Below are 22,851 nucleotides of genomic sequence, written 5' to 3' on the forward strand. Positions count from 1 at the left end.
ATAATAATAATAATAATTTTATTCTTATATCCCGCCCCATCTCCCCGGAGGGACTCGGGGCGGCTTACATGGGGCCATGCCCAGACACGACAGCACAAATCAGATAAAACATTAAACCGAGCAGTAAAACTTCAACATGATTAAAAACAGTCATAAAAGTCAATATACACAATAATATTAAAATCCCGATTTGGGTCAAAAGATCCAGGCCAAGGTGCAAAGTAATATCAAGTTATCAGGGAGGGATAATTATACATCAGGTGTAATACTTAAAGTGCAGAATGAATCCTAAAAACAATCCAGAGGGTCTACTGCTTAATAGGTAAATAACATGATCACACAAGGATCAGTCAACGAAGGCCTTCTGGAATAGCCAAGTTTTCAGGCTCTTCCTGAAAGAAAGTAGGGTAGGGGCCTGCCTAATCTCCCTGGGGAGCGAGTTCCACAGCTGGGGGGCCACGGCGGAGAAGGCCCTCTCCCTCGTCCCCACCAACCGCAACTGCGAAGTTGGTGGAAGCAAGAGGAGGGCCTCCCCCGACAAGCGAAGAGGTCGTGCGGGTTCATAGGGGGAAATGCGGTCTCAAAGGTAGGTGGGTCCCAAACCGTTTAGGGCTTTGTAGGTGATAACCTGCACCTTGAATTGGGCTCGGAAAATAAATGGCAGCCAATGGAGCTCTTTAAACAGCGGCGTTGAGCGCGCCCTGTAATCTGCCCCAGTTAGAAACCTGGCTGCCGATCATTGTACTAGTTGTAGTTTCCGAGCCGTCTTCAAAGGCAGCCCCATGTAGAGCGCATTGCAGTAATCCAGTCTAGAGGTAACTAAGGCATGGACCACCATGGTCAGATCTGACTTCTCGAGGTATGGTCGCAGCTGGCGCACAAGTTTTAGTTGTGCAAAGGCCCTCCCAGCCACAGCCGACACCTGGGCCTCAAGTGTCAGCGCAGAGTCCAGGAGGACCCCCAAGCTGCGGACCTGCGCCTTCAGGGGGAGTGCGACCCCATCAAGCACAGGTTACCACCCAATACCCCGATCAGACGTACGACTGATCTGGAGGACCTCTGTCTTGTCAGGATTGAACTTCAGCTTGTTCGCCCTCATCCAGGCCAATACAGCGGCCAGTCATTGTCCAGTATCCGAGGGGCTTCCTTGGAATTAGGTGGAAAGGAGTAGTAGAGTTGGGTGTCATCCGCATAGAGATGGCACCGCACTCCAAAACTCCGGATGACCTCACCCAGCGGTTTCATGTAGATATTAAAAAGCATGGGGGACAAAATGGAACCTTGCGGGACCCCACAGGTCAATGGCCAGGGGTCCGAGCAGGTGTCCCCCAGCTTCACCAACTGGGAACGGCTCTCTAGGAAGGACTGGAGCCACTGCAATGCAGTGCCCCCAAGGCCCATCCCAGAGAGCCGTCCCAGAAGGATACCATGGTCGATGGTATCGAAAGCCACTGAGATGTCCAAGAGAACCAGCAGGGTCACACTCCCCTTGTCCAGCTCTCTGCGGAGGTCATCCACCAAGGCGACCAAAGCCATCTCGGTACTGTAGCCAGGTCTGAAACCAGACTGCGATTGGTCCAGAAAATCCGTATCTTCCAAGAATCCCTGGAGCTGGGAAGCAATCACCCGCTCCAAGACCTTGCCCAAGAATGGAAGGTTAGAGATTGGTCTGTAGTTACTGAGGTTAGCCGAATCCAAGGAGGCTTTCTTCAAAACAGGCCTCACCACAGCTTGTTTTAGGCCAGATGGAAATATGCCCTGCTCCAAAGAGGCATTGATTATTCTCACAAACCAATCAACTAGCCCTCCACTGGCTTGTTTTAAGAGCCAAGATGGGCAAGGGTCAAGGGCACAGGTGGTCGCCCTTACCACTCCAAGAATCTTGTCCACATCATCAGACTGCACAAGCTGAAACGAATCCCACAAGATCGAACAAGTCTAAGTCGGAACGAATCTGAGCGACTTTGTCTGAAAAATGGTGAGCGAACTCGCTACACTGAGTTGACGAGATGTCGGGTGCTCCCCCAACCTGAGGAGGGTGGAGGAGCTCCCCAACAACTCGAAACAACTCTGAAGATCTATTTGTTGCAGACGCGATGCGGGCAGTCGAGAAAACTTTCCTGGCTGCCTGCAACGCCGCGGAATAGGCCCTAATAGCGGCTCTAGACCGTGCTCGGTCAGATAAGTCACGAGTTGTTCGCCAGCGGCATTCTAGTCTCCTTCTCGCACATTTCATCTCCGCCAGCTCCCCAGTAAACCAGGGAGCTGGGGCAACTCCACGCAGTGAGAGGGGACGCTCAGGAGCGATCGGGTCTATTGCCCTGGACAACTCGCCATTATAACGAGTGACCAAGGCATCAACAGGATCGTCAGCTTCCATGGTAGACAGATCCCCAAGAGACCTCAGGAATCTCTCAGGATCCATAAGTCTCCTGGGGCGGACCATCTTAATTGGTCCACCACCCCTGCGGAGGTTGGAAGAGACGGTTAGTCTTAAACTGATCAGATAGTGGTCGGACCATGACAATGGAAGAATAATTTGCTCTTCCACTCCAACCAAACCGTCACCCGCAACAAAAACCAGGTCGAGTGTATGTCCAGCTTGATGAGTGGGACCCAATATTATTTGGGACAGACCCATGGTCGTCATGGCGGCCATGAATTCCTGAGCTGCACCTGTCAAGGTGGTCTCAGCATGAATGTTGAAGTCGCCCAGCACCAACAGGCGCTGGGAACCCAACACCACGCTAGAAACCACCTCTGCTAGCTCAGGCAGGGAGACTGCTGTGTCGCGGGGTGGACGGTACACCAGCAGAATCCCCAAACTGTCCCGGGTACCCACCTTCAAGTGGAGACACTCAAACCCGACCGATTGCAAAGCGACGCATCTGACCAGGGCGATGGACTGCCTAAAGACCACTGCAACCCCACCTCCCCGCCCTCCTGGCCTGGCCTGCTGATGCACCCCGAAACCCGGAGGACAAAGCTGGGTAAGACTAACCCCACCCAGATCATCCAACCAGGTTTCGGTGATGCAGGCCAGATCCGCATGTTCATCCATGATTAGATCCTGGATAATAGATTATTTACCTTTGACGGATCTGGCATTAAACAGCAGGACCTTCAGCCGGGAGGGGCTACCATGGAGGCTACCACACCTATCCTTCTCCAGGGTCGCAAAAACCCTGTTGTGCTTCTCCCTGGAAATTCGTTGACGGCAATTCCTCCTCCTCCCCCACACGACCTCGATGGAGCCACCCCCCACCTGTTCCCCCACCCCCCAAGGAGTCTGGCTCAATTGGAGCATCATTAAGAGAATCTAGTCAGCTCCCTGGATCCAAAAGGTTACTAGACACACCATCTAATTTAACTTCAAAAGAAGGGGATAAATGGGACCTACTGGAAAAATGTAGTGAGGTTGAAGAGGGTGAAAGTTGCTGGTCTGGTACGGAAAAGGATTGGGCCAGAGTCTCTAATTGAGACTTTTCTAAAGGGGGGAGCCTATGCTGAGGACTACACATCCTATTATCGCTGGGCCTAACAAATGGTTGAGTGTGTAAAGATAGGTTGGCCACCAAAGGGCGAATCACGGGGTCCACAAATACTCTCCTAATGGTAATGCCCCATGAGAGCAGCCGGAACCTAAGGGCCCATAATTCATCTGTTATAGACTTATCCTCAAAAGTGAAGATAAGGCGTAAAGAGCGGTCATATGATTGATAGCCCTTATGCAGCCAAGTGATCATCTTTATCTTGACTGTCGTCAGGCTCCTTGAAAGAATTTGACCCAAGGACCTCTGGATCACTCTTTCCGAGGTCCATCTACCCCTGTTTAATATAGAGTCTTCAATTTGAAAAGCCAGCTGTTTCGTCTGTACATGATGTTCATAGTAATCCTCTACGTATGGAGGAGAGAAATCCCCCTCCCACGGAGAATTAGTTATCGGCTTCACTGCTGCCAAATCTAGATCCATACCTTCCCTTCTTTGAACAGTTTGATCAACAAACAAATCATCCCCTCCCTCAACCTCGTCATTTTCTAATCTTAGCTCCTTACTACCCTTTTGGAGCCCAAGTTCTACCTCTCCCACCAAATCTTCCATTTCTTCTTGCGAATTAAATTAGTAAAAAACGTACATCCCTATAGGTCCTTGAACTATAACATTAGAGTTTCCTGGCAAAGTATTCTAAGCACTTCAAACCCCAGGACTCTATAAGATGAAACCATAGCACTTAAAGTGGGATTTGCTTCATATTTGCTCCACAGTAATTGCTTGGTTCAGTAGGGCTATACCTGTTTTGGCTCACAAGGGGAGAGGAGAGAAAGTGGATTAAGAAGAACATCCCATAAGCTGATTCTCCTTTTGTTACAAAAAGTAAAGTATTTATTATTTATCTATTGGTTTACTCTGTTTATATCCTGCCTTTCTCTACTCCAAAGGAGACTTAAGGCGGCTTTATATATGGGAACTATTTGATGCCTTTAGACAAGAGACCATTAATACATTTAAGTTAAAATTTTAAAAAATAGAGTTAAAATGCACATTAAAACATATAAACATTATAATAACTATTAAAATCACATCATCCATAATCGTAGGAATAGAGGTGAACACCTAATCCTTTTTTCTATGTTTCCTTTTCTTTTTCTTTTTTCATTGTCACATTAATGGCAATTTCTATCAAATATCTTTAAATATTTAGAACAGACCACGGAACAACAGACTGGTTCAAGGTTGGGAAAGGTGTATGGCAGGGCTGTATCCTCTGAAGGAGCTCAGGGTGGTGACGGCCAACAGGGAGCTCTGGTGTGGACTGGTCCATGAGGTCATGAAGAGTCAGAAGTGACTGAATGAATAAACAACAAATCTTTAAAATGGTATAGAATGTACAATGACATTGTTTTTACTATTCCCTGATAACCCTGCTCTCATTTTTATTGCCTTCTACTTTCTCATCAAGCAAAGATAAATCCAAGGGTAAGAAGTAGCACTGCAGGATTTTGTTTCCTCGGTATTATTTATTTAAATTTTCACCTGTCACCTGTCAGTCCATCATGGTCCCTTAGGCAGCGTATAGAAAATTATAATATTTTAAACATTAAATAAACAAAGATGTTTTATAAACAGATGAAAACAGATTCGTGATATCTTCATTTTACACATATAAAAAGATAGGAAAGCTAGCAAGAACTGGCAAATAATCCAGGCAGGTCATATCCAGACAACAACTAGCTCCAAAATCAGGTCTCATGGCTATCTTAGAGCCCTTCTATAATGACACATAGCACGAGTCTGATCTGTTGTCCCAGACACTCAATTGGACCCACCTCAGAGGTGATCTGATGACAGACTGGACTAAATGGTCAGTATAGATGAGTCCTTAGTTCCAAAATGTAAAACATTTTGCCCTCTTACACTGATTGACCACAAAATATGTATGTACCATATCAAGGAGTCTTCATTTTGTTTTGCTGAAAACCGTAAGTAAATATTAGAACTCAGGCACAGGGTGGGTCTGCATTGTAGAACGAATGCAGTTGCACACCTTTTTTACAGCCATGGCTCAATGCTATGGAATCATGAGAATTGTAGTTTTACAAGGTCTTTAGCCTTCTCTGCCCAAATGTACTGGTGCTTCGCCAAACTTATAAACCCAAGAAAAAAAATGGCACCAAACTACATAAATTCTGCAGTGTAGATGTGTCATTCACAATGATCTATAGTCATATACATAAATGTATTTCTGTGTGTATATATGTGAACATATATATATATATATATATATAGAGAGAGAGAGAGAGAGAGAGAGAAATATTGCCTATCATTTTATCTTTTCTTCTTCCTCCATAGTCCCACAGATATATCTTTAACAAATAGAGTATTGTACAACCAACTTTTAACCAATGTCTATAATAAATTGGCATAATCCATGGAGGAGAGTGACAATACGGTAATGAAATCCATTACTAAAAAGGGTTGCATGATATATGGAATCACATTTTACTAGCCTCTTATTCAATATGAGATTGTGCAGGCATTTCATTGACAAATTACTACCATTTCTCAGGATAAGGGGAAGCAAGAGATGCCAAATAAGGATGAACTAACAAAAGGCTGGGAAGCATCATGTACAACTAAAATGTTTTTCCCCTCCTTTCTGTAGCTGTTAGTAATAAACAGCATTAATCATGTTAATGTAGTACAATATTTGTTACTGCCCTGATGCCATTTCAGTGTTCAAGAAACTATTACATACTCCCAAACTCAAGACACATCAAGCTGTATTAGTTCTATTTTATTAAACAGTTGGTTGTCAGATTCGGAACAAAGGGGCCTATTTCATCACTGGAGAGCCTGTCCTGATGATGCAAAAATTCTTACTGTCATTTGCAAACATTTCATTTAAAGCTGACGACAGTCTATAAGTCCCAGGAGAAATGCCCTCCATTCTTTTCCTGGGTTTTATCGTAATTTGATGAGTAATTGGAATGGTTGGGCATGGGCAGAGTTCAACATTAACTGCTTAACATTAACAGTTACTTGTAATTACTTGCTTTCCCAATATTAAATACTGTGCAACCCCCATATCTGAGGGACCAGCATTTGCAGTTTCATTTAGCCACATCTGGCAAAATACATCTCTCAGCATTTTCTAGGCTCTCCAGCATGGTTCTATGGAATGATTGGGCGTGAAGGTCTTCATTTCAATAGGGTTTGCTATTATCTACAATTTTGTATATCCATGCGAAGTCCAGGAACATATTCCTCTGTGGATACAATGGGGACCGGTATCAAGTCATATCTGGGGTTTTCTTGGCTAGTAATTTCTGGAATTTTCTTGTATAAATTTCTTCAGGGGAGGTTGGCTGTTGCCATCCTCTGGTTTGTCAGAGATAAGATTATCCTAAAGGCTTGGGACTAGAAATGTTCCATATTTTGGATTTATTTTTTATTTTATTTTTTTGGATTTTGGAATACTTGCATATACATAATGAGATAAATTGGGACCAAAGTCTAAACACAAAATTTATATCCTCCTTAAATATTTAACCTGAAGTATTTAAATTTTATACAGAAAACAAAATTTGCACAGATTGAATCATCAGCAAATGTTTCACTTTCTCAGCCACCAATTACGGATTTTGGAATATTTTAGATTTTGGAATTCCAGTTAATTGATACACAAACTGTGGTTATCTTTGGGAAAGAAGACATCTAGCGGGAATGAACTACTTTGGGAGTTGTGGCGAAATCCTATAGCCATTCCAATCTTGAGTAGACCAACTGAACAAATGGGATTTTCTCTCAAGAGGAACCAAAAGCAGATAAGTCCTGATTTACCATTTGTTTTATTGATCCGATCTAGCTGGCCTACAGCCATAACTTTTAAAAGTAACTTTCCAGACTGTACCTACAGGCATCATTTGAGTGTTTGTTAATTTAATTTTGCAATCAACAGGCTTGCAGCAGTGATGTCACTTGTTTATCTACCAAACATCTAATCAATAAACTATTGGGAAAGGCAGAAGTGAGACAGTATTGCACTTTTTATAGAAGATTAGCTGAACTGAAACATCTGACAGCTCTGTGTCAGCTTTTCAAGTTACAAAATGAAACATTATTCCATTCCCTTCACAGACTGTGAAGGAAAGGAAAGAGATGTTAAACTGCTAGACACTTAAGTCATAGCTATTCATTAGGCAAGAAAATATATTCTGCAATTTTGCTTTCCTGGGACAACCTGCAAAGTGATCTTTTATAGTCACAATCTTTTTTAAAATGTCACTGTAGTAACCACGTTAGTCTGTTGCAGCTAAAACAATAAAGAGTTCTGTGGCTTCTTAAAACCCTACATATTTTATTTGGAAGAAGCTTTCATAGATTACCGTTCAGTTCCATAGACTAAGTCTTGAAAGATTGTGACTAGAGTGGCTATATTCATAATTACTTTTTGAGTCCACAAACTATAGCTATTTTCTTTTTGACATGTCTTTCCAAGGTCTGGTGATTTATCTTAAAACAGTTACAGGCTGTCCAGCCAAAGCACTGAAGTGGGGATTTCAACTGTTTGGGAGTTGGGATTTGTCAGGAAAAAAACATAGAGATGCTGAGAAAACATTGTGCCAAATAGCTTTATAGATTCCACATCTCAAAACATCCGTGATCAGTCAATCGAGACATCAATAAAGATATGATCACTGGCAAACAGCTTTACAAGAGCTCTGCAAAAGGAAACACAAAAGTCACATAAACATAGAATGAAAGCGAAAAGTGGGTGATCTTTTCAGTAATTCATTCCTGAACTCAGATTATTGTTTACTCAAATTTTATCTACTCTATATCATGTGAATCCATGAAAATGCCATTCCCGCTCATAACTGTATTTATGGCATGTAAGCAAATAATTCAATGTTGTGTATACATATATTGTTTACTTTCCATCCTTTCACATTATTACTGGGCAAGAGGAGTAATGGGAAAGCATCGGTTGCCTAGCCTTATCTATACACATAATAAAAGTGAAAGATGTGTATGTGTGTATGTGGTGGAGGTGCTCACTTACACAGACCCCCTCCGGCCTCCACAAAGAGCTATAGTTTCCACTGAGCAGGAGACACCCATGGCCCTCCCTCCACTGACATGCAGGTTATAGTGAGCAACATGAACATGGAGCCCAAACCCTGCCCGTGTCCCCCACAAACACCATTCTGACCTCCACCCAAGTGAAGGCTTTCATGTGGGGACAATCTCATCCTAGATGTTCTGTTTCTCTTCCAGAATGGACATCCCAGGATTCCTTAATTTGCATGTCCCCACCCACTGCCTCACCCTTAACACTTTCCTACCCTTTCCTATGGCACACAGTTCACAGAGGAATTGATCAGCAACTAAACAAGAGATTTGCAACTGAACATAATGCAGGGGTTTAGGAGAATGGACCTTGATTTTGTGAGTTGTAGTTCACCTGCATCCAAATAGCACTGAACCCAGCTGATGTTGGATCTGGACCACTCTTGGCACAGACCCAACATTGCCAACTGTGCATACAGGCCTGGTTTGGGGATGATTGACCTTGGATCTGAGAGTTGTAATTCACCCTGAACCCAGCCGATGACTGATCTGGACTAAACTTGGCACATAGACCCAACATGGCCAACTGCGAATACTGTCAGGATTTGGAAGTGATTGCCTTGGGAATGAGAGTTGTAGTTCACCCTTATCCAGAGAGCACTAAAACCAGCTAATGCCAGATCTGTACTAAAATTAAGTCATATGACCTAACATCCCAAAACAAACAATGCCTTCTTCTAATAACCCGGGCACTGCCGGGTCCCCAAGCTAGCTGAAAATAAAATTTAAAATATTTCTGCTGTAAGAAACCAATGTGTTTATTTTATATATTGAAAAAACCAGAGCTCCCAAATAACTTCTAAATCAGCTGATGATAACCTTTAAATCTCTATTAATCAAAATCAATCTCTGTTTAATGAAAATGACTAACAATAATGACTAGATCATTTTAGTATTTAACTTCTTGATGGAATAATAATAATAATAATAATAATAATAATAATAATAATAATAATAATAATAATGAAAATAATAATTTCTTACCCACCTCTCCTCGTGGCTCGAGGCAGTTTACAGAACAATTAAAACATATAAACACTGCTAAAACAAAACAAATATACATATTAAAATATACCTCTATAAAAACTGTGCCCCAATACATATTACAATACACAAAACTGGGATTAAACAAAGTACACACATTTAAAATTCATGCTTAAGGACTGTCTAGATAGGTCTGCCAGAAGAGATAGGTCTTCTTTAGGATGTGGTTTTTAAATTCCGACAGCTCATTTAGCAGAAGGTCATTCCACAGTTTCGGGGCAGCCAATGAAAAGGACCTTTGGGTGGTGATTGCCAGTTGGATTCTGACTGGTTGGAACAGATGCCTCTCAGAGGACCACAGTGTGTGAAATGGATTGTATGGGAGAAGGCGATTGTGTGGGTAACCTGGACCCAAACCATGTAGGGCTTTAAAGGTCAAAACCAACACTTTGTACTTTGCCCAGAAACTAATTGGCAGCCAGTGGAATAGGATACTTTAGGATAGGTGTAATATGCTCACTCTTGGATGTTCCTGTAACCAATCTGGCTGACGTATTTTGAACCAACTGGAGTTTCTGAACTTGGTACAAGGGTTGCCCAATGTAAAGCACATTGCAGAAGTCCAACCTTGAGGTTACCAGTGCATGCACTACCATCTTCAAGTCCTCGAAATCTAGGAAGAGGCACAGCTAGCGTATCAGCCAAAACTGGTAGTAAGCACTCCTGATTGTCGTGGTCTACCTGGGCTGACATTTGGAGGGATGGATCCAGGAGCACTCCCAAACTGCAAACACAGACTTTCAGGAAGAGTGTAACCCCATCCGGAACTGGTAAACACATCTCCATCCCCAGGTTAGTACCTTGATGACAAGCACCTCTGTTTTGTCTGGATTCCGTTTCAATTTGTTTTCCCTCATCCAGCCCATTACCTCATCCAGGCATTCATTCAGAGGAGACACACTATCCTTAGCTGAAGCTGTTTTGAAAGGCATAGAGAAATATATTTGGTTGTCATCCGCATAGTGATAACACCCCGCCCCATGCTTACAAATGATCTCTCCCAGTGGCTTCATGTAAATATTAAAAACCATTCAGATGCTCTTGAAGGGAGATCACCTTTCCATCAGAAGTGTTAAGCAAGACTGGTGACTAAAAATATTCCATGGAGAAAAGCTTTCATTGTGATTTTTCCATTTTTATGGGGTTCTGTGCTCCTAACCCCCACAAATATGTCACAAGTTGTCATTGTTCCGTCCCCCAGGACGATGGTTTGCCTTACTTATTGGTCGTTTGTTTGTTTTCCCTCCTTTGCATTTTGTTTCAGCCTCTGGCTGCAAAAGCCCAGGAAAGGTGGCTTGAAGTCTGCAAGAGCTGGCTGCAGTTTTCTTTGCAATGATTGGTCAAAGAGTACAACATCTTAGGACCGCCCTTTTTACCAGGGTCTAGTCTCCATTTTAGAGTTTCATTCTGGCTATAGTCTTCCAACGTGCTGGAGCTGTGCAAGGCTAACTGGGACAAATCATCCTCAAAACCAGGCCAATCTAAGCCTATCCAAATTAGATAAGTATTGAATTATACTGATCTGGAATAGGAAATCTAGTTAGAGGAGCAGGGTTATTCCATCGCTTCTAGAACTAATCTTTGCTGTAAAGATAGGGAAGGAAAGAGTTTCTCCTTCTAATATAGACAGCGTGATTAGGGTATAGTGGTTTTATAATCACCTTTGCCTTCTGGAACCAGGGATAATTCTGCAACTAAAACCTATGGAAATTTGTTTCATTTTCTGCAACTTTAAGATCTGTGCCAGGTTTACAACCTTGTATGAATAAACATCCTTTTTTGAAGTTCTCCAGACTCAGTCGTTCAATATTTTAGGACAGCTTATAGGGATTTGCAGTTCGCCCGGATAAAGGACGGCACGTTTCAGCTTTATAGTTTTTTTTTATTGTCTGGCGGACGGCACAGTCATTTTTATTGCTTTAGATATGGATACACTTGTGTGACATCAAGTACATTGCTGCAAAAATCTAATTTTGCTAAATGGTGACCACAGAGAACCCAGAGATTCCTAGAAGTAGCATATTTATCAAATTAATGAAAAAGGAAATCCAACAATGACAAACCCACAAATGCAGAGGGTCAACTGCACGTGGGAAAGGGGAACATTAACATGAAATCTTCACCACAGGAAAATTATAAACACGTTGGCGAGGGTCCAATGAAAGATTAAGTCTGACAGAGAACGGTTGTATGTACAATTAAATCTACAATTGCTCTTTTCCATGCAGTCATTTCTGTCACAAAGGAAACAAACCTCTGTCTGCATGCTTGCACTGTATTTTTCATGTTTTCTTCAATACTTTCAATTATGCATTCACACAAAGCTGTCATTTGATTGTTATCTCATATATATATATATATATATATATATATATATATATATATATATTCTTTTTTCCTGTCTTTTCTCAGCTTGCAGAAAGTCCATCGTTTGTGAAAATTTGGAAAGAGTAGTGAAGTCCAGCAGAAATGTATTAAGTACTAGTTTTTATCCTTTTAAAAGGATGATATTTTGATATCTGCAATGACACAACAGAAATAGGGGCTTTTTGCAGCTTAGCTGTAATTTATTGTAATCCTTTGTAGTGGATCCCATGCTACATGCTACAACACTATTGATTTTAATTAGTCTTTTAATTAATTCTAAAATCCTGTCTTGGCTGGCTTTTTTAATGAAAGAAGGATGTACTGCAATAATATCATAATGCTTTGATGCCAACCATTGGCCCTTTCACACTGCACAATTATAACATTATGCTTCAATTTTAATTGTAATGGCAACATCCCATGGAATGCTGGTATTTGCATATTAATAAGGTCTGTTTAGAATATTGTCATAGAGCTCCATCAAACTACAAACTAGGATTCCATAGGAATCATAACTTTATAATTGTGCAATGTGAAAGGGTCAGTGATCCTATGAAAAGTACTTTTAATATCATGTCCAAAAATCAGGATTACAGTATTGTAGTATTACAGACCTTATTATTATTATTATTATTATTATTATTATTATTATTATTATTATTATTATTATATTACCTGGCTCACCTTGCGGCATGATACACCAGGGTTAAAACAGGATGATAAAACACAACATTTTTAAAATACATATAACACATCAACGTGCTTGACCCACCAAAAATATACACATTGAATCCATTGCCGGGCCGGGCTGTCGCGCAGCTGGCTAGTAACCAGCTGCAATAAATCACTACTGACCGAGAGGTCATGAGTTCGAAGCCCGGGTCGGGTTAAGCCCCCGACCATTAAATAGCCCAGCTTGCTGTTGACCTACGCAGCCCCGAATGTCACGACCCAGGCTACAGAGCACCAATAACCATATGCAGAAGCCAGAATCTATCTAATATCTTTATTAAGGAAATATATAAAGTTAGTAAAAGCAAATGTAAAAGATAGTCCAGAAGCAGACCTTTCAGGAAAGGTCAAAATTAGTCCAAGGAAATAATGTCCAATATGAAATATTAAGGTCCAAGGTTGTAATCCAATAACCGAAACACTCACTTTGCCAAGCAAAGTGAGGGGAGATGACAAGGTCCTTTAGTCCATAAAACTTGAGCGTGGCTAGGAAATATCTTGATACTAGAAACAAGGCTTGAACGTGGAACAAGATAACTAAGAACAAGAACAAGGTCCGTGGAATAACTTGGTAAAATCCGTGAAACAAGGCAAGGATTAGTCCTGGGAAACAAGGCAAGGTCCGCAGGTAAACAAGGCTGGGAAGCAAGGCGAAGGCTGGATAGCAAGGCAAGGCTTGAGCATGAGCGAGGCTTCAACCGGAGCGCGCTGTCCAGACACAACTCGCTCCGTAGGCTGACGAATTGACTCCGCGAAGTTGCTACGCGGGCAAAACACCTATATAGAGTCCAACTTTCTCACCAAAGCGGTTCTCTGGGAATCAGAAACGAAAGCTAAACTCTGAGACCAGATGTTAAACTCCTTAAAGATTCTCACGAGAACCAGTGTTAATTGGCAACATTCTTAGCTGCTATCCTCGCACTCCTGCGCGAAGCTGAATCCAAACTTCTCTGTTGTTTACAAAACTCCCGGCGCAAGAACACGGGAGAAGTAGGCTCTGGGGTTGTTTGACATACTTCTGGGGCACAACTTTCTTGCAGGTGCAAGGTTCCCAGATCTGCCTGGGGAAGATCTGGCTGAGAGGAATCCAGTTCAGACTGGGAAGGTAAAAAACCCAAGTTTTCATCTTCATCAGGAATTACAATGTCCTGAGCAGGACTGCAAGGCCCATGGTTCATCACACTATCCCCCTCCTCAGGGCCCCTCCCAAACTGGGATCCTCTCCCCGAGGCGCGAGGTCGCGGTTTGGTGGGATAGGTCAGATGAAAGCGACGGGTTAGATCAGGAGCATGGACTGTGGAGGCGTCTTCCCAAGAGCGTTCCTCAGGCCCAAAACCCACCCAGTCAATGAGATATTGTAGGCGGCGGCGATGAAAGCGAGAATCCAAAATGTCCTCAACCTCAAACTCCTCCTCCCCATTCATCAAAACAGGAGGGGGGGCCGGTTGGTCTGTATCAGGACGCACACCATCCGCCGGAAGGAGCAGGGAACGGTGAAACACTGGGTGGATGCGCATTGAACGCGGAAGTTGGAGTTTGAAAGTCACGGGGTTTAATTGCGCCACCACTGGATAGGGGCCGATGAAACGGGCATCTAACTTCCGGCAAGGGCGGTGGGAGGGCAGAAAGCGAGTGGACAGAAAAACCCGATCTCCTACCTTGATTTCAGGGCCCGGCTGGCGGTGTTTGTCAGCGTGGCGTTTATAGTCCTCTTTGGCTTGGTCCAGTTGCTGGAGCAAAAGTTGTTGCACCGCTGTGAGTTCCTGCAACCAATCCTCTGCTGCGGGAACTTCTGAAGTTTCAATGACAGGGGGAAAGAAACGTGGATGGAAGCCGTAGTTTGCAAAGAACGGCGTTTCTTTTGTAGAAGCTTGAACTCCATTATTGTAGGCAAACTCAGACAGTGGTAACAGAGAAGCCCAATTGTCCTGTTGGTAGTTTACATAACAGCGAAGATACTGCTCCAAAGTGGCATTGGTGCGCTCCGTTTGCCCATCTGTTTGGGGATGATGAGCTGAAGATAAGCGAGAGTCTATGCCCAGTAGTTTTTGTAGTGCCTTCCAAAAACGAGAGGTGAATTGAGATCCACGGTCTGTGACTAAACTCTTGGGCAATCCATGTAGTCTGAAAACATGCTGAAGAAATAGATCCGCAGTTTCTTTGGCCGTGGGGAGGCCTTCGCAGGGAATGAAATGGGCTAACTTGGTGAAAAGGTCCACCACCACTAAGATCGTGGTGAATCCACAGGAAGGTGGTAGGTCAGTGATGAAATCCGCGGAAATTATTTCCCATGGGCGAGATGGGGTAGGAAGGGGGTGTAAAAGCCCTGAGGGCTTTTCCCTTCGTATCTTGGAGCGCTGGCATACTGGGCAGGTGTTGACATATTTTTCTACATCCTTGCGGATCTTGGGCCACCAAAAATCCCTTAGGATCAAATGCATAGTTTTAAATAGTCCGAAGTGTCCTGCTGGTTTGCAGTCATGACACAGGCGAAGCGCTTTCTCCCTGCCCGGTCCGGGTGGGATATAAACATGATTTCTATAGCAGAGCAGCCCATCTTTAAGCGAAAAGGGAAAATGCAGACCTTGGCGAAGTTGGTCCTGCGCCCAGGCATCTGCTTGCTGACTAGCCCTGATTTCTTGAGCACAGATGGGTCCTGGAGTAGGGGAAGTTGAACCAATGGGAATGGATTTGGTGTTCCCCACCGTGAGCGTGGCAAAGTTCTCGGGTTGTAGCAGTTGGGATTCAAAGGTCTCCTTGCGTCCTGCAGCGTATTCCGGTTTACGTGACAGGGCGTCTGCTTGCTTGGTTTGGGCTGGGGTCACATAATGGATCTGGAAGTTGAAACGTTCAAAGAATAAAGCCCAACGTTGCTGCCTCTGGTTTAGTTTGCGGGCAGTTCTTAGGTGTTCTAGATTACGATGATCAGTGTGGACTTCAATGGGAAATTTGGCCCCTTCTAGCCAATGTCTCCAAGTTTCAAAAGCTGCCTTTATGGCCAGTAGTTCTTTTTCCCAAATGGTATAATTTTTTTCTGGTGTGGTTAGTTGACGGGAGTAAAAGGCACAGGGATGAAGGTGGTCTCCCACCGGTTGTAAGAGTACAGCCCCAATTGCCACATCCGAGGCGTCCGCTTGCACAACAAAAGGGGTTCCAGGATCTGGGTGCTGTAGAATTGGCTGGGACGTGAATAATTTCTTTAGTTGCTGGAACCCTTTCTCTGCTTGATCAGTCCAGCGGAAGGGCTGTTTTCCACGGATGCAGCTAGTGATTGGGTCAGACCAGTGGGCAAAATCTGGAATGAACTTGCGGTAATAATTCGCGAACCCCAAGAAACGCTGCACCTCTTTCTTGTTAGTTGGCGCCCGCCATTCCAATACTGCTGAAACCTTGGCTGGATCCATGGAGAGCCCTAAAGGCGAGATGCGGTAACCAAGGAAATCTACCTCTTGTAGATCAAAGGCGCATTTTTCCAGTTTGGCATAAAGTCCATGATCCCGCAATCGTTGTAACACCATTTTGACGTGGTTCTCATGTTCTGATTGTGATCTAGAAAACACCAAAAAATCGTCCAGGTAGATTATCAAGAACCTGTCCAGATAGTCCTGAAAAATGTCATTGACAAAATGCTGGAACGTTGCGGGGGCTCCGCATAAACCGAAATTCATAACTCGGGACTCGAATAATCCGAATTTGGTCTGGAAGGCGGTCTTCCACTCGTCCCCTTCCCTGATGCGAACTAAGTTGTAAGCCCCCCGAAGATCCAGCTTGGTGTAAACCTTGGCTCCTCGAAGCCGATCCAGTAGATCCGAGATTAAGGGCAGGGGATAGCTGTTCCGCTTGGTGATATTGTTCAATGCTCTGTAGTCCACCACCAATCGTAGTTCCCCTGACTTCTTCTTCACAAACATCACTGGAGAGGCGGCTGGGGATTGAGAGGGTCTGATGAATCCCTTGCGAAGGTTTGTCTCTAGGAATTCCCTGAGAGCTTCTTGCTCTGGTTCAGTCAGGGAGTAGAGATGCCCTCGCGGGATCGGGGCCCCCTCCACCAAGTCAATGGCACAGTCATAAGGTCTATGTGGGGGTAATTTCTCGGCTTCTTTCTCATTGAATACATCCCAATACTCGGAGTACTTCTTTGGCAAGGTGATGATGGGCTCGGTGTCTGTGGCATGGCATACCTTGGCTACGAGGCAATGGTTTTGGCAGTACGGTGAAGCAAACTGCAGTTCTCTGTTGGACCAGGAGATGTTAGGGTCGTGGAGAGTCAGCCATGGAATTCCCAAAATCACAGGGAAATGGGGAACCTCGGTAACAAAGAAGGAAATCTCTTCCATATGTTCTCTTATCCACATCCTGGTGGGTTCCGACCATTGACTTACGGGGCCCGTCTTGAGGGGGCGGCCGTCTATGGCTTGCACCACACGGGCATTCTTGAAATCATGATATTGTAATCCCAGAGAGTCGGCATACTCTCTATCAATGAAGTTGTTGGTAGCTCCAGAGTCTATCATGGCGTGGATCATGACGGGTCCCCTTTTTGCTGACCATAATGTGACCACGAGAAGGAACAGGACCCCGGTTGGCGGCTCTTGAATGGATTTTTTGACCGGGTTGGCGAGCCTCTCTACACCCGGTCGTTGGCTTCCCCCGCCGGCTGTGCGCCAGTCGGCTCAGACGTCTTCGTCTCCGTGGAGGACGCCGCCGCAAGCCGGGCGGCAGGCTTCCCCTTGGCTGGGCACTCTCTGGCGAAGTGGCCCCCGTTCCCGCAGTACCAACAGAGGTTTAAGCGTTGACGACGGGCCTTCTCGGCGGCATCTAGTCTGGGACGCACATTGCCCAACTGCATCGGCACCTCCTCGCCTCCTCTGGGGTATGGGGTTGGCGGTGGGGGTCTCCACGCTGGACGTGGCTGAACGCTGGCGGGAGCGGGGGGTTTTGCCCCGGCTCTACTGCCCTGGCCTCGAACCCACTGTTTCCTGTTGGCAATCATGACTTCAGCCCGTAAACATTGATCAATGAGTGCCTCGAGGGTCTGGGGAGGATCCACCTTGGAGATTTCTTCCAGCATTTCAATGTTGAGACCCTCCCGGAATTGTCCTCTGAGAGCTACATCGTTCCAGCCGGTGTTGTGGGCCAGCACTCGGAACTCGGCTATATACTGAGACATAGGTCTGTCTCCTTGGAAAAGGCGACGGAGTTTGTGGCCGGCTGCCTCCAAATTGTCCTCGATTCCCCAAGTCTCCTTGAGGTGGTCCAAGAAATGTTGCGCTGATCTTAGGTGTGGAGAGGCTTGGTCGAACAGTGCCGTCGCCCAGTTGGCCGCTGGCCCGTCTAGAAGACTGTAAACCCATGCCACCTTGATGTCTTCTTGGGGAAACTCGGCATCACGGGCCTCTAGATAAGCTTGACATTGGCGACGGAAAACATGAACCTTGGAAGTTTCTCCAGTAAACTTGGTAGGCAACGCCATGGCCGGGAGGCGGATTCCGCGCTCCCGCAAGCCCTTTATTTCTCCATCCTGGGCGTTGAGTCTGTCGCGGATGCGATCCACTTCGTCCTTGCTGATGGTGTAGCTCAGTGGCTGCCCTCCGGGTACGGTTCCGGTAGACATTCTGGCCAAGGTTAATTGGTGCTTAGGGTGGCGGAGTCAAACTGTCACGACCCAGGCTACAGAGCACCAATAACCATATGCAGAAGCCAGAATCTATCTAATATCTTTATTAAGGAAATATATAAAGTTAGTAAAAGCAAATGTAAAAGATAGTCCAGAAGCAGACCTTTCAGGAAAGGTCAAAATTAGTCCAAGGAAATAATGTCCAATATGAAATATTAAGGTCCAAGGTTGTAATCCAATAACCGAAACACTCACTTTGCCAAGCAAAGTGAGGGGAGATGACAAGGTCCTTTAGTCCATAAAACTTGAGCGTGGCTAGGAAATATCTTGATACTAGAAACAAGGCTTGAACGTGGAACAAGATAACTAAGAACAAGAACAAGGTCCGTGGAATAACTTGGTAAAATCCGTGAAACAAGGCAAGGATTAGTCCTGGGAAACAAGGCAAGGTCCGCAGGTAAACAAGGCTGGGAAGCAAGGCGAAGGCTGGATAGCAAGGCAAGGCTTGAGCATGAGCGAGGCTTCAACCGGAGCGCGCTGTCCAGACACAACTCGCTCCGTAGGCTGACGAATTGACTCCGCGAAGTTGCTACGCGGGCAAAACACCTATATAGAGTCCAACTTTCTCACCAAAGCGGTTCTCTGGGAATCAGAAACGAAAGCTAAACTCTGAGACCAGATGTTAAACTCCTTAAAGATTCTCACGAGAACCAGTGTTAATTGGCAACATTCTTAGCTGCTATCCTCGCACTCCTGCGCGAAGCTGAATCCAAACTTCTCTGTTGTTTACAAAACTCCCGGCGCAAGAACACGGGAGAAGTAGGCTCTGGGGTTGTTTGACATACTTCTGGGGCACAACTTTCTTGCAGGTGCAAGGTTCCCAGATCTGCCTGGGGAAGATCTGGCTGAGAGGAATCCAGTTCAGACTGGGAAGGTAAAAAACCCAAGTTTTCATCTTCATCAGGAATTACAATGTCCTGAGCAGGACTGCAAGGCCCATGGTTCATCACACCGAAAGACAGTTGCATCTGTCAATTAGGGAAATTTAGGTACGCTTTATGCGGGAGGCTAATTTAACTAATTTACAACATCATAAAACTGCCAGCAAAACATGAGGAAAGGAATGAGGAAGTACAGCCACTAGTGGACAGTGAAGCAACAGCTCCCCCTGTGGCCAGAATCGTGAAGCTGGAAAGAAATGTTAAATGCCTCTGTGTCTGTCTTTATATGTTGTTTGTCTGTTGGCATTGAATGTTTGCCATATATGTGTTCATTGTAATCCGCCCTGAGTCCCCTTTGGGGTGAGAAGGGCGGAATATAAATACTGTAAAAAAATAAATTGCTGAATGGGGAATCAACATGTCAGCTCCATCGATTCAGTGGATCTACTGATTTAGGTTGAGGCAAGAATCACATTGCCTTGCAGGTGTCACTGGACTGAACCTAACAATGTTTCACCATTGGCTATGTGACAATTGTTATCAGCGTTTGTCGTCAAAGGAGAGGAGTTTTTTAAAAAAAATTATTTAAGGTTAATGAATGGTTTATTTAATGACACAATTCTGGATAGACTCTGACTTGGTAGCCCAGGGGACCATCCCAACGAAGCAATTAGACCAAATTTATATAGATTTTTCCCCAAATTATACAGTGTCAGCATATTTTGGGGGGAAAGGGTTATGTCATCCATGTAAACTCATGAATACAAGCAAGGGCTATTTCCAATCTCTGAATGGCACACTTGATTTTTGGACATTATTTACATGTTCTGTCTGTTATACCAAGATGTTTTTGAACATGGCTCAGAAGGTTTAACCTCATTTGATATCTCTAGGGACTTACAATGTTTGTTTACGTCTAAGGAAACTATTTTCTTCAACATCTCTACATCGTTTGGCCTTAGGGTCGGATTTTTAGGAAACAACATCTGGGCTCACTCTTGACTTAAGTCATGGTCTTATATCTGCCTTTCATTGTATGTGTTAGTGCTAATAAAATGTTTTTATAAAAAAATGTATTCATTACAAGGATGAGAGTGAATATATACTGAGCTTTAAATGACCCAAACTACTGATGTAGGTTTAATTTAATGCAGTGCACACATCAAAAATCCAGTACTACCAGTAATGTGATATAGTACAACCCCATCCAGAAGAGAACAGAACAGCATAGAAAGACTTGGGAACATTGGACAGATGTGAGAATAGTGAGGAAAAGTGAGAAGTCAACAGTCAACACAGAGACAAAATATCCCACACTTTTCCAAGGTGGAGATTCCTTAATATATTCACAGTGAACTCAGCAAGACTCACTTTTGAACAGACATGTATAGGGGATAAAATTGCGACTTCTGACATCAACTTAGCAGCCTAAAGCAGGGGACATTTATTTCTTGAAAATGGAACAGCTTCATTACAATTCATTGTGTAACTGTATTTTTCATTTTCAAATGATCCATATAAAAATGTTTCACCCAGATCTGCATAATTAAAAGGAAAATATACTATTCTTACGTAAGGATTGGGGTGTTTTGGAAAGCAGCTAATAATCAAAATGAAACATTGCAATTATCTGTATAATACTTCTCTTTCTATAAAGAGTGAGGAAATACTTACCTGTAAATTGACTTTAATGAAGGTACATCTAAAGATAAAATCCATTATATGGGAAGACACTGAGAATAATCAATTTCTTTTGCAGAAATGTGGAGAAATAATTATATGGTTTTCTGAGTTCTGATGCACTAGGATCACATTCCCCTGAATACCAGCAACCCAGCTAGTTAAAATCTTTTAAGGTGTAACCTTAGAGCATACAGCGATGAAGTACAAATATTAGCTAGCCAGTTATCCACTGGTTCTATTTCCTGAATGTATCCTTCAAGCCAAATGTCAAAAGAGTGGCCATATTAGTGTGAGGCACTGGCTTTGAAAGCAGCAGCATTATTCATCCAATGTCCCTTGACAGTACTATAAACCAGTTAGGCTAGGATCCAAAGAATGGTACAATTCTTTCTGTATGATCAAGGGGATCTGAAGAGTGTCAGTTCTCCATGCTGTGGGGCAAAACCCTTTGGCAATTAAATGGAGCTTCAAAAGCAATTTGCAGTATAGGATAGGAGTCTACTGTTCAAAGAACAAGCCAGTCCCAAAGTACTTCATCAATCCTAAAGTAGCTGTTTAGGTCCAAGCCTCAGTCTCCAATGAATCAAGATTCTTTTGATCTTCGCTCTTCCAGCCAGTTATTCCAAACTATGTGCTTAAAGGGGACTTCACCCAACAGGTTTTTGAACTGCAGTATGGCTATGCAAGCAAGTGTTTGCATAGCCATATTGCGGTTCAACAATCATAGCTGAACAATCATAATCTTAGCAAATTGCTTCAGCCAACTAAGATTCATTCCTATTGAAATCAAGGGAAGTTACTTTGTACAACAACTCTTAGAATCCCATGGACTTTATGTGCATTGTAGTACCACAACATGATTTACCCAGGTTTGGGATTTGAGATCCCCCCGCCCCCCATTGTTGATATTCAAAAGGATTTTCAAATAAATCATGAAAATGTTTTCTACCATGGGCAGAATCCATAATTGTGAGGTTTTTCATTCTTGAGATGTTATCTGTACTACATATTTGTTGTTGCCAGCTTAACAGTTTTGGCTCCATTCTAGGGAATCCCATTTGTCATTCAACAAAATACTTAGATTTCTCTAACCAAGAGCTCTAATGCTGTAGTTTAGAGATGTGTAATAGGGACTCTTAAGTACTTCAACAAACAACAAATTTCCTGAGGCTGGTGGGGAAAAAGGGAGAATCCCTTCTCCTCACTGATTGCAATGCAAAATAAATAAGTTGGCCTCTCTATACCCTAGAATGGGAATGAAGTGAAAGATGGCATTGCTTCCCTGACTTCATCTTGTAAGGAATTGCCTGGAAGACCTTGCGATTTCTGATGGAGGCCCTGATGCTTCAAGTATTCAGATCTAAACATGGGATTTCCCTTTTCATTTATTTATACTGCATAGAATGGTAATAAGTACTGTCATAGTTAATTAGAAACAGATCAGATATGGCCAGGAATATTTAATCTAGTCTATCCTATCTGTCTTTTTTCCTTCTATCTATATTTAGAATGTAAATGCTTTGGGCATACAAACCTGTTTTCTCATTCCTTGACCCCATCTACACTGCCATATAATGCACTTTCAAGCTGTATTTTATAGCAATGTAGATGGCGCTCCTGTCAAATATATGGAAGAAGACACTGTATAATATCACTAGGAACATTAGACTGAAACCTAGTGAAAGCAAGCAAGCATTACATCCAAAAGATTCTCTTACCAACAGAAAGTTTTCACATGAGAAACTAATTTTAGCTATGCATATTTAACTGGCTGTTTAAAATTGTCCAGTTACATGGACCATTTCGGAAAGTTTGCTCTCTGTATATCATTCAT

This window comes from Anolis carolinensis, chromosome 5 (genome assembly GCF_035594765.1).
Source record: "Anolis carolinensis isolate JA03-04 chromosome 5, rAnoCar3.1.pri, whole genome shotgun sequence".
NCBI lineage: Eukaryota > Metazoa > Chordata > Lepidosauria > Squamata > Dactyloidae > Anolis > Anolis carolinensis.